Here is a 12,992-nt window from a genome sequence, read left to right as displayed (position 1 = left end):
ATGGGTTGTTTCCACCTTAACCAATGATATAAACACACTTAAAATTTTACCATTTTAACTTTCAATTTTTATGTTTTAAAATTGTGGTAAAATAGGAGTTCCTACTGTGGTGCTGTGGGTTAAGAATCCAGCTGCAGTGCATTGGGTCACTGCAGAGGTGCAGGTTCAATCTCCAGCTGGGCCGGTGCAGTGGGTTAAAGGATCTGGAGTTGCCACAGCTACAGTGTAGCTCGCAGCTGTGGCTCAGATTCAATCCCTGGCCCAGGAACTTCCATATGCTGAGGGTGAGGCCATAAAAAAAATTAAAATAAATTAAATTAAAAGTATGGTGAAATATACAGAATATTTGCCATCTTAGCCATTCCCTCCCCACACACTTTTTGGCTATGCCCATGGCATATAGAAATGCATGGTCTAGGGATCAAATTGCTCCACAGCAGTGACCTCATCACAGCAATGACAGGATACTTAACCTGCTGAGCCACAAGGGAACTCCCATTTTAACCTTTTTTTTTTTTTTTTGCTTTTTAGAGCCGCACCTACTGCATATGGAAGCTCCCAGGCTAGGGATCGAATCAGAGATGCAGCTGCTGGCCTATACCACAGCCACAGCAATGCAGGATCTGAGCTGAGTCTGCAACCTACACCACAGCTCATGGCCACACTGGATACTTAACCCACTGAGCCACTGAGCAAGGTCAGGGATCGACCTCATGGATACAAGTCAGTTCATTAGCACTGGGCCACAATGGGAACTCCCTGTTTTAACTATTTTTAAAGTGGAACTTTAGTGGCTCTTCATATATTTATGTCATCACTTGACCCTCAGCACCATTCCTCTCTGGAACTTTTTCATCATTCCAAACTGAAATGCTATCTCCAGTAAACAATAACTCCTCATTCCCTCACCCCAGGTCCTGGTAACCACTGTTCTTTCTGTCTCTAAGTCTGTGAGCTTTTACTCACTGGAAGTTGAAGCCTGCCAGTTCTCCTGAGCCTTCAAGACTCCCTACTGTTCTCACAATAAAGACCAAATAGTTTCAAGGAGGATGCGCATGGCATCTTGGTCCTCTCAGTTTGCTCCTGCTTTCCCTGCATGGAATGCGCCACCCTCCCGCTTCTCCCACTGCAGTCATCCTTCAGGCCTCCTGACTTCCCTTGCCCCTTCCAAGGAGGGCCAGCCTCTCTGCAGTGCTCTGGGCTGTTCCTTCACAGGACCCATCCGGTTGTAATCAGCTGTAGTTCATTATGTCTGTGCCTTTTTGTGCCTTTTTTTTTTGGTTTGTTGATGTAAGTCTGTTTTTTTTTTTTTTTTTAATTTTTTGCTATTTGTTTTTTAGGGCCGCGCCTGTGGCATATGGAAGTTCCCATGCTAAGGGTCCAATCAGAGCTGCAGATGCCAGCCTGCACCACAGCCACAGCAGCTTGGGATCTGAGACGCATCTGCAACACCACAGGTCATGGCAACACCGGATCCTTAAGCCACTGATCGAGGCCAGGGATGGAACCTGAGTCCCAGTGCTCCCAAGAAGCCACTGATCCTGTTGTGCCACAGTGGGAGCTCCTGGAACTACTGTTTTTTGTTGCTGTTGTTGTTGTTGTTTTGCTTTTTAGGACGGAATTCACGGCACATGGAAGTTCCCAGGCTAGGGGTCATATAGGAGCTACAGCTGCTGGCCTACACCACAGCCACTGCAACACAGGATCTGAGCTGTGTCTGCAACCTACACCACAGCTCATGGCAACGCCAGATCCCTAACCCGCTGAGTGAGGCCAGGGATCAAACCTGCAACCTCATGGTTCCTAGTCAGATTCATTTCCAGCTGCGCCATGACAGGAACTCCTGGAACTATTGTTGATATAGGTTTGTTGATGTGCCCTCTGCCTCCTCCATCTGACTGTGAGTCCATGAAGGTGTGACAGTGCTTGTCTTACTTTCCGATGTGCATGCCCAGGTCCTGACCTGTACCTGGCACCCACCTGTTGCCCTGTTAAAGGACTAGCAGAGAGTGGGGGCAGCGGAGGGTGAAGGGGGTGGTTCAGCTGCCTGGGAGGGGGGCTGGGCTGAGTCAGGAGGTGGATGCCTCAAGCTCTTGGTGGTGTGGGGAGTTGGGGCTGCAGGTTGGGTGGGGAATAAGAGCAGAGAGCCCTGGGGCTGGCTGGGGTGGGAGCTATAGTTACCCTGACAGAGGAGGGAGGGTTTGCCCAACTGGGCATAGAGAAATTGATGCCTGGACAGAAGTACAGCCTAGAAGAGGGGTCGGGAGAGGTGGGGCTGAAGGACATTGTTGCATTGGTGGCCATCCTGAATGCATATTCGGAGCCTGGGGATGGAGGGAGGGGGCAGACTGGGGCTGGAGCCCTGGTAGGGACCAACAGCCAGAGCCCTGCAGGGCCCAGGGATCCCCCTCCCCTGGGGAGAATGCTCCTGGGGCAGGCTTCACGGCTGCAGCATGAGAAAGTCCTCCAGTCAGGGCTCAAACCCGAGCTACAGAAGTGACAACAGCAGATCCTTAACCCACTGAGCCACCAGGGAACTCCAAAATTTGCAACTTCCAGCACCCAGCTCCAGCCAAGAAGAAAGACCTTTATTTCATAAAGGACTTGGCTTTGCCCCAACTGGCTGGCCTCCTTATCCCTGAGTCTAAATGCCGGCTTGTCACAATATGTCTGTGTGCGAGCACCAGTCTGCATCTCTAGGGGCGGTGGTTGAGGAGGATGTTGGCTGTGCTAGGGGCAGCGTGGGGGTGGTGTCTTTTAGCAAGCTGGTGGCCATTCCCTACCCCTCCACCCGCCCCACGTTTCTTTTTATATCTCACATTTACAGAAAGCCTAAAACATCTGAGCCTGGGCTTCATGGCAGCAGGCTGTTTGAGGCTGCAAAGAAAGGGACAGGAAGGCAGAGAGGCGGGAGTGGCTGAGCCCAGCATGGAGGACGGCTAGCTGGGTCAGGGGTGGCTGCTGGCTCCCTTCCATCATCCCTGCAGGATCAGATGGTGCTGAGCTATATTTAAAGACTGTTTTCTCTGCCTCCACTGTGGGGTCCCCACCAGGATGAATGAGTCAGAGGGAGGGCTGATGTGCCCCCAAGGCCTGGCAGGGTCTACCCTGAGAAGCTGGGAGCAGTCCCCCAAGTAATCCTGTAGCAGCCCTGGCTGGGTCCCTACTGACCTGGAATCTCCTGGCCCAGCCTGCCCCCTCCCCCCATCCCTGCACCTGCTTTATACTATGTGAGGAGCCCAGTGAATGACCCCTGAGTCATGTGTCCCCACAGGCAGCAGAGGGCTAGTGATGGCTCCCTGGACTTTTGCAGTGGACTCTTAGCTGGCTAAGTCCTGTAGGATTCTTGAGCCACCCATTCCTCTGGGAGGTGCATGGTTAGGTTGGCTTGTGGGATCTCAGTTCCCAGACCAGGGATTTTCTTTTTCTTTTTTTTTTTTTTTTTTGGCTTTTTAAAGCCATATCTACGGCATATGAAGGTTCCCAGGCTAGGGGTTGAATCGGAGCTGCAGATGCCAACCACAGCCACAGCCACAGCAATGCAGGATCTGAGCCTCATCTGTGACCTACACCACAGCTCAGGGCAATGCCGGATCCTTAACCCACAGAGTGAGGCCATGGATGGAACCCAAAACTTCATGGTTCCTAGTTGGATTCGTTCCCGCTGAGCCACAATGGGAACTCCTGTGGTCCCTTTTATAAGGAAACTTTTGTTTTTTGTCCTTTTTAGGGCTTCACCTGTGGCATGTGCGGGTTCCCAGGCTAGGAGTCCAATCAGAGCTGTTGCTGCCAGCCTACGCCACAGCCACAGCAACACCAGATCCGAGCCGCGTCTGCCAACTACACCACAACTCACGGCAATGCTGGATCATTAACCCACTGAGCAAGGCCAGGGATTGAACCTGCAACCTCATGGTTCCTAGTCGGATTTGTTTCTGCTGCGCCACGGCGGGAACTCCTTTTATAAGGAAACTAATACCATTCACGAGGCCTTCACCCTTATGACCTGATCACCCCAAAGGCCCCACCTCTTTTTTTTTTTTTTTTTGGTCTTTTTAGCTATTTCTTGGGCCGCTCCCACGGCATATGGAGGTTCCCAGGCTAGGGGTCGAATCGGAGCTGTAGCCACCGGCCTACGCCAGAGCCACAGCAACGCGGGATCTGAGCCGTGTCTGCAACCTACACCACAGCTCACGGCAACGCCGGATCGTTAACCCACTGAGCAAGGGCAGGGACCGAACCTGCAACCTCATGGTTCCTAGTCGGATTCGTTAACCACTGCGCCACGACGGGAACTCCGGCCCCACCTCTTAATACCATCACACTGAAGGTTCAATGTAGGAATTTTGTGGTGCACATTCAGACTGTAGCACTAAGTGTGTGTGTGTATATAGACGGCAGAAAAGGTATTGGGATATGGTCTGTCCAATTTTACTATGCAGGCATCACCTACTTACCCCGATGCTGAGGCCCATAGATGAGGGGCATCTCACCCGGACACAGTGGGCAATGGTGGAGGTGACCCCCCAGACATGACAGAGCCCAAGAATGATGCCAGGAGCTTCAGGCTACCCCTGTGTTGCCTAGGACTGCTGCCATGAGCCACATGTGGCTATCTAGAGCTTGAAAGATGCTGGCCTGAATGGAGATGCGATCTGAGTGAAAATCACCTGTGGGGTTTCAAAAACTTAGTATGAAAAAGGCATGTATGAAAAAAAGGCATGTTTTCACCATTTTAAAGAGAGCAATTCAACAGCACTTAATATGTTCATAATGGAGTTCCCGTCGTGGCGCAGTGGTTAACGAATCCGACTAGGAACCATGAGGTTGCAGGTTCGGTCCCTGCCCTTGCTCAGTGGGTTAACGATCCGGCGTTGCCGTGAGCTGTGGTGTAGGTTGCAGACACGGCTCGATCCCGCGTTGCTGTGGCTCTGGCGTAGGCCGGTGGCTACAGCTCCGATTCGACCCCTAGCCTGGGAACCTCCATATGCCATGGGAGCGGCCCAAGAAATGGCAAAAAGACAAAAAAAAAAAAAAAAAAAAAAAATTCCCTTCCTCAAAAAGCCAAATGTAGACTTATCATGGAACCCAGCAATTCCATCTCCAGGTATACATCCCAAAGAACTGAAAACAGGTGTCCAAAGAAAGACTTGTACATGCATATACAGAGCAGCACTAGTCACAACCATCAAAGGGTAGAAACCACCCAGACATCATCATCAAGTGCAAAACAAAATGTGGTCCAGCCACACAATGGAATATTATTTAGCCATGAAAAAGAATGGAGTTGTGACACAGGCTATAACAGGGATGAACCTTGGAAACAAGATGCTGAGTGAAAGAAGCCAGACAAAAACATCACATATTGGTGTGATCCCATTTATGTGAAATATGCAGAAGAGGGAAATCTGTAGAGACGGAAAGTAGATTAGCAGTGGCCAGGATCTGGAGAGGGCTGGGGGATAGAGAGTGATGGCTAACAGGGATGGGGTTTATCTTAGGGTAGTAAAAATATTTTGGAATTCCCGTTGTGACTCAGCAGGTTAAGAACCTGACAGTATTCATGAAGATGCAGGGTCAATCCCTGGCCTTACTCAGTGGGTTAAGGCATCTGCAAACTGCAGCGTAGGTTGAGGATGTGGCTTGGGATCTGGTATTGCTGTGGCTGTAGTGTAAACTGGCAGCTGCAGCTTCTTTTTGACCCCTAGCCTGGGAATTTCCATATGCCTTGGGTGTGGTGGTTTAAAAAAAAGAAAAAATGGGAGTTCCCATCATGGCGAAGTGGTTAACGAATCTGACTAGGAACCATGAGGTTGTGGGTTCAATCCCTGGCCTTGCTCAGTGGGTTAAGGAACTGGTGTTGCCGTGAGCTGTGGTGTAGGTCGCAGACACAGCTTGGATCCCCCGTTGCTGTGGCTGTGGCGTAGGCCGGCGCCTACAGCTCTGATTAGACCCCAGCCTGGGAACCTTCATATGCCGAGGGAGCAGCCCAAGAAAATGGCAAAAAAAGACCCCCCCCAAAATAAATAAATAAATAAATAAAATAAAATAAAATAAAATAAATAAAAGAAATAAAAGAAATTGAAACTAAGAGGAGGCGATGTTTGTACAATATTGTCAATGTACAAAATGTGGGGGAATTGTACACCTTAAAGGGTTAATTTTAGGCTATGTGAATTTCACTACAATCTTAAACAAACAAACAAACAAAAAACTAAGAAAACCTCACCTGGGAAGTTCCCTTGTGACTCATCAGATTAAGGATCCCATGTTGCTGCCTCTGTGGCACAGGTTTGATCCCTGGCCCAGGAACCCGGCATGGGTACAGCCCAAAAAAGAAGAAAACTTCACCTGTACCTTTCTTTAATGTGGCGACTAGAAAACTTAAATGTGACTCCTTTTATTTATTTATTGCTTTTTTAAAAGGGCTGCTCCCATGGCATATGGAAGTTCCCAGGCTAGGGGTTGAATCGGAGATACAGCTGCCTGCCTATGCCACAGCCACAGCAACAGGGGATCCGAGCTGTGTCTGTGACCTACACCACAGCCAACTGTAACGCCAGATCCCTGACCCACTGGGCAAGGCCCGGGATTGAACCCACATCTTCATGGATACTAGTTGGATTCGTTTCTGCTGCACCACAACAGGAATTCTCTATTAAATTTATTTTTATGGCCACAAACACAGCATATGGAAGTTCTTGGGCCAGGGACTGAATCGGAGCTACAGTTGTGGCACCCACTGCTCAGGCTGGGGATCGAATCTGGGGCCTCCACAGCAACCCAAACCTCTCCAGTTGGGTTCCTAACCCCATTGTGCCACAGCAGGAACTCTGTAAATGTAACTTGTTTTATTTTTTTAAGCCCACAGGTGCAGCATATATATGGAAGTTTCCAGGCTAGGGGTCGAATTGGAGCTGTAGCTGCGACCTGCGGCACAGCCACAGCAATGCAGGATCCGAGCCGCATCTGTGACCTACACCGCAGCTCACCACAACACCAGATCCTTAACCCTCTCAGTGAGGCCTGGGATCGATCCAGTGTCTTCATGGATGCTAGTTGGATTTGTTTCTGCTGAGCCACAAGGAGAACTCTATGTGACTCATTTTAGATTGCTGTTGGATGTGGCAGGTCTAGAACCACTGTGCCTTCAGGGGAATCAGATCACACCTGCATCCTCTGCCCAGCAAACGAAAACCCCCAGGACCACTACTGACTCAGAGCAGGCTGACTAGAGGGAAACCAGCTGGGTGTGGACTCAAGAGCTACCCTTTTCTCTCTATGTGACCTTGGCCAAGTGATGAAAACTTTCTGACTCTTAGTTTTCTTCTTTTATTTTTCTTCCTTCCTTTCTTTTCTCCTTCCTTCCTTCCTTTATTTTTGGCTGGGACCGATGGCATGCGGAAGTTCCGGTGCCAGGGATTGAACCTGCTGTCACAGCAGTGATTACGCTCAAACCTTAACTGCTGGCCACCAGGGAACTCCATTTTATTTTATTTGACATTATTTTATTTTTTTAGCCTTAGTTTTCGATCAGAAAGTGCCTCCTTCATTTCCTCCTAGCCGGCCCTTCCTCTCACAGCTCTCCCTGGAGTGCCTCTGCTGACCTCCTGTCTCCAATTGGGTCTTTTTTTGCCATTTCTTGGGCCACTCCCACGGCATATGGAGGTTCCCAGGCTGGGGGTCGAATCGGAGCCACAGCCGCCAACCTACACCAAAGCTACCATAACACGGGATCCAAGCCGCCGGCTGCAACCTACACCACAGCTCACGGCAATGTCGGATCCCTAAGCCACTGAGCAAGGCCAGGGATTGGACCTGCAACCTCATGGTTCCTAGTCGGATTCCTTAACCAATGAGCTATGACAGGAACTCCCCCATTGGGGTCTTCTTGAGAAAAGTGGAGGCCTAATTTAGAGGCTCACAGAACCTCCAGCTCCAGCCAGCCTCAGCTGGCTTGGATGCTGGGTTGTCCTGAGCCATCTGCTCCGTTGTCATTAGAAAGTTCTTTCAATAGAGCTGCTGGGCATATATGAGCGCCAGGTCCCCATGATCCTACTTCTGACCTTGGAGCAGAGACTCGAGGAGCTTTCCTGCCCTCTTCTGGCTCCACCTCAGCTGCCCCCCCCCGCCCCCCCGCCCCCCCCCCCGCCCCCGACGGTTTACAGGGATCACGCGCTTGGCCATTCGCCTTCTGGCCTCCAGGTGGCGCTGCCTGCTTGCCTTGTGCACCTTTACTGGTCCAGCCTGCTCAATCTCAGCTCAACCAACACCTCTCAGGGCCCTCGCCTGGACCAGGAGCTGGGGGACACACCCAAGTCTTGGTGTGGGGGAGCACTGAGTCACATTTGGTTGTTTAATGGATTGATTAAATGTGGTCTTTGATGGGCTTGGGAGATCTGGCGCTCAGAGAAAGCTCTTTTTACACAGGGAGGCATCTGGATGCATTTAAAAACTGTCTCGTGATTACAAAAGTGATCGTGTGGTTTTGTAGAATTAATTAAGAACAACATGAAGGTCTACACAGCTCTATTCCGCACTCTTTTCAGAGGTAAACATCACGGTCCACCGCTGGCTGTGTATACCTACAGATCATTTTCTACTGAGCAGAGTCTAGGAAGATACCTTGTGGATGGTGAAAGCTTTCTGCTGCTTAAGAGCGGGAGCAGGGTGGGTGAGGGGGAGGATGATGGAGAGGGTCTGGGCCTGGGTGGAACCCTAAAGGAGGTAGGGAGGGGGTTGGAGCTCTGGGCAGCTTTGAAAGGTCCAAGGTGGTCAGCTTGATGGGGAGATTGCATAAAGGGCCCAGGCCACCATTCTGGGCAGGGACAAGAGACTTGATGAAAAGTGAGTGTCACATTCAGCAGATGGGGCTCTCATGGCAGATTGAAGGCAGGGGTGGAATGACACTGGTTCTGCATCCATCATCCCCGCTGCAGACTCTACTCCAGCCAACAGCCCTCTTCTGCTCAGTCCTCTTCAGCGTCTTCAGCTAGGGTTCAGCTTAGTCTGTTCAGGCTGCTCAAACAGAATACCATGGACTGGATTGGGAGCTTACAAGCAACATTCATTTATTTCTTGCAGTTCTAGATGCTGGGAGTCCAAGGTCAAGATCCTGGTGGATTCAGTGTCTGGTGAGAATCCACTTCTAGGTTCATAGATGGCTGTCTTCTTTTTGTGTCTTCATGTGGTGGTGGTTGGGTCTCTCTGGCACCTCTTTTGTTTATTTTATTTACATTATTAATTAAAAAATTTTTTTTGTCTTTTTAGGGCCATACCTGCAGCATATTGCAGTTCCCAGGCTAGGGGTTGAATCAGCTGCATCTGCCTGCCTGCACCAGAGCCATAGCAACTCAGGATCCCAGCTATGTCTGTGATCTACACCACAGCTCGCAGCAACACTGGATCTTTAACCCACTCGGCGAGGCCAGGGATTGAATCCCCATCTTCATGGATACTAGTCGGGTTTGTTACTGCTGAGCTACGACGGGAACTCCATCTGGCACCTCTTTTTTTTTTTTTTTTTTTGTCTTTTTTGCCATTTCTTGGGCCGCTCCTGTGGCATATAGAGGTTCCCAGCCTAGGGGTTGAATTGGAGCTGCAGCTGCCAGCCTACGCCAGAGTCACAGCAACAAGGGATCCAAGAGCCGCGTCTGCAGCCTACACCACAGTTCACGGCAACGCTGGACCCTTAACCCACTGAGCAAGGCCAGGGATTGAACCTGCACCCTCATGGTTCCTAGTCTGATTTGTTAACCACTGTGCCACGACGGGAACTCCTGGCACCTCTTTTAGAAGGGCGCTATTCCCATTCATGAGGGCTCCACCCTCCTGACCTAATCACCCAAAGGCCCCACCTCCTATATATTACACTGGAGATTACATTTCAACCGATGAACTTTGGGGGGACACAAACATTCGGTCTATAGCCAGCATGGGTGAGGTAGGGGGACTCCTCATCAGAGTAATTGGGTACAGGAGACACAGGCTCAGGGTGAAGTCAACTCCAGTAGGACACACAGTGAATGACAGAGCCAGGGATCAAATGCTTCCTTATCTGGCTGTGTTCCACACTTTGGCCATTTGTGGGCGCCACCTCAGTTTTTCCACACCTACTCTACTGCTTGTACTGTATTGCTGTCATTAATTGAATAGTATCCTTTCAGAATCTAAGTCTACATGGGGAGTTCCCGTCGTGGCGCAGGGGTTAACGAATCCAACTAGGAACCATGAGCTTGCGGGTTCGGTCCCTGGCCTTGCTCAGTGGGTTAACGATCCAGCGTTGCCGTGAGCTGTGGTGTAGGTTGCAGACGCGGCTCGGATCCCGCGTTGCTGTGGCTCTGGTGTAGGCCGGTGGCTACAGCTCCGATTGGACCCCTAGCCTGGGAACCTCCATATGCCTCGAGAGCGGCCCAAAGAAATAGCAAAAAGACAAAAACAAACAAACAAACAAACAAGTCTACATGGAACCTCAGAATGGGACTGGATTTTTGTTTTTTTCTTTTTTGGCTGCCCAGTGACATATGGCATTCTCATGCCTAGAATCAGATCCATAGTTACGGCAATGCCAGATCCTTTAACCCACAGTGCTGGGCCAGGGATAGAGCCTACATCCTGGCACAGCAGAGATGCCACTGATCCCATTGTGCCCCAGTGGGAACTCTGGGAGTGGGATGTTTCCTGACACCAAATGGATGGGTTTTCTCCCCCCATGCCAAAATTCTCTGACACCAACTGGATGTCCAAGAAATCAATTCAGTTCTGACACTGTCTTCTTGGAGTCAGCGTCACAGGTTAAAGGGTTCAGTCCCATAAGACCACCATCACGTCAGACACCAGTCCCAAGTCCTGATCACCTGTACTCCTGACCAAATGGCTCTAAATCGGCAGTTCCCAAGATCCCTATCTCAGGTTTGATGATTTGCTAGAATGGCTTACAGAAGTTTTTTTTTTTTTTTACTTTTTAGGGCCACCCCTGCAGCACATGGAAGTTCCCAGGCTAGGGATTCAATTGGAGCTGCAGCTGTTGGCCTATATACCACAGCCACAGCAATGTAGGATCCAAGCTGTATCTGCGAACCTACACCACAGCTCACAGCAACGCCAGATCCTTAACCCACTGAGCGAGGCCAGGGATCAAACCCAAATCCTCACGGATGCTATGTTGGGTTCTTAACCCATTGAGCCACAATGGGAACTCCCAGGAAGGCATTTTTGATGTGTACCAGTTTATCATAAAGGATACAAATGAACAGCCAGATACAGGGCAAGGTCTGGGACAGTCCTGAGAGCAAAAGCTTCTGTCCCAATGTGCCACCTGCTGGGCATATGCATTTTTTAAAAAAAATTCTTTTTATGGTCACAGCTGTGGCATGTGGAATTTCTGGGATTAGGGGTCTAATCAGAGCTGCAGCTGACGGCCTACACCACAGCCACAGCAACACTGGATCTGAGCTGCATCTGTGAGTTACGCTGCAGTTAGTGGCAATGACGGATCCTTAACCCACTGAGTGAGGCCAAGGATCAAACTCGCGTCCTCATGGATACTGTGTTGGGTTCTTAACCTGCTGAACCACAATGGGAACTCCACACATGGATGTTTTTGCCAACTCAGAAGCTTTCCGTATATCTTTGTTTTTTTTTTTTTGTCTTTTTGGTTGTTGTTGTTGTTGTTGTCGTTGTTGCTATTTCTTGGGCCGCTCCCGCGGCATATGGAGGTTCCCAGGCTAGAGGTTGAATCGGAGCTGTAGCCACCGGCCTACGCCAGAGCCACAGCAACGCGGGATCCGAGCCGCGTCTGCAACCTACACCACAGCTCACGGCAACGCTGGATCGTTAACCCACTGAGCAAGGCCAGGGACCGAACCCGCAAGCTCATGGTTCCTAGTCGGATTCGTTAACCACTGCGCCACGACGGGAACTCCTATTTTTGTTTTTTGAAACCAATCTCTAGCCCTGCTTCCCCTGGTCCTCCTTCGAGGTTAGGGGTGGACCTAAAAGTTCCCACCCTCTAATCACTTGATCTCTCCAGTGATCAGCTCCCATCTAAAGCCACCTGGAATCCCATCCTAAGTCACCCCATGGCATAAATTCAGGTGTGACCCAGAGGGGACCCTTATGAATAACAAAAGACATTTATATGACTCAGGAAATTCCAGGGGATTTAGTGGCTCTGCACCAGGAACTGGGGACCAAGACCAAACATATAAGCTACAGGGACCTTATTTGGAAAGAGGGTCTTTGCAGAAGTCATTAAGGTAAGGATGGAGATGAGCTAATACTGGATTCGGGTGGGGAGTTCTATGTCCAGTGAAAGTGTCCTCATAAGAGCAAAGGACAGGGAATTCCCTGGTGGCTTAGTGGGTTAAGGATCTGGTGGTGTCACTGCTGTGGCTCTGGTTACAGCTATGGTGCAGGTTCAATCCCTGGCCTTGGAACTTTCACACGCTGGGCCAAAACAATAAAAAGAAAAGAAAAAGAGAGAAAAGGATGCACAGAGACCCAGGGAAGGGAAGGCCTGTGAAGACTGAGCGACAGATTGGAATGATGTGGCCAGAAGCCAAGGACTGCTGGCAACCACCAAAAGCTGGGAAAAGGCAGGAGCAGACTCTCCTTCAGAGCCTTCAGTGGGAGCCAACCCTGCCAACACCTTGATTTCAAGACTTCTTGCCTCCTGAATTGAGAATACATTTCTGTTGAAAGCCAGCCAGCTGGTGGTAATTTGCTACAGCAACCCTAATATTACCATTATTTTCTTTACATTAAAAAAAGCCTCTTGTTCTTCTATTTATTTACTTAATTTTAATTTTTTTTTCAATTCTGGGACCCATTTGAACCGTCTTCCCTTTTTTATTTTTTATTTTTGTCAAACCCAAGGCATATGGAAATTCCCTGGGCCAGGCATTGAATCTGAGCCACAGCTGTGACCTAAACCACAGCTGCAGCAATGCCAGATCCTTAACCCACTGTGCCACAGTAGGAACTCCCTCCCC

The sequence above is a fragment of the Sus scrofa genome, chromosome 2, assembly GCF_000003025.6.
Source record: "Sus scrofa isolate TJ Tabasco breed Duroc chromosome 2, Sscrofa11.1, whole genome shotgun sequence".
In the NCBI taxonomy this organism is placed as follows: Eukaryota; Metazoa; Chordata; class Mammalia; order Artiodactyla; family Suidae; genus Sus; species Sus scrofa.
The sequence above is the reverse complement of the archived record's forward strand: the minus strand, read 5'-3'. Positions refer to the sequence as shown.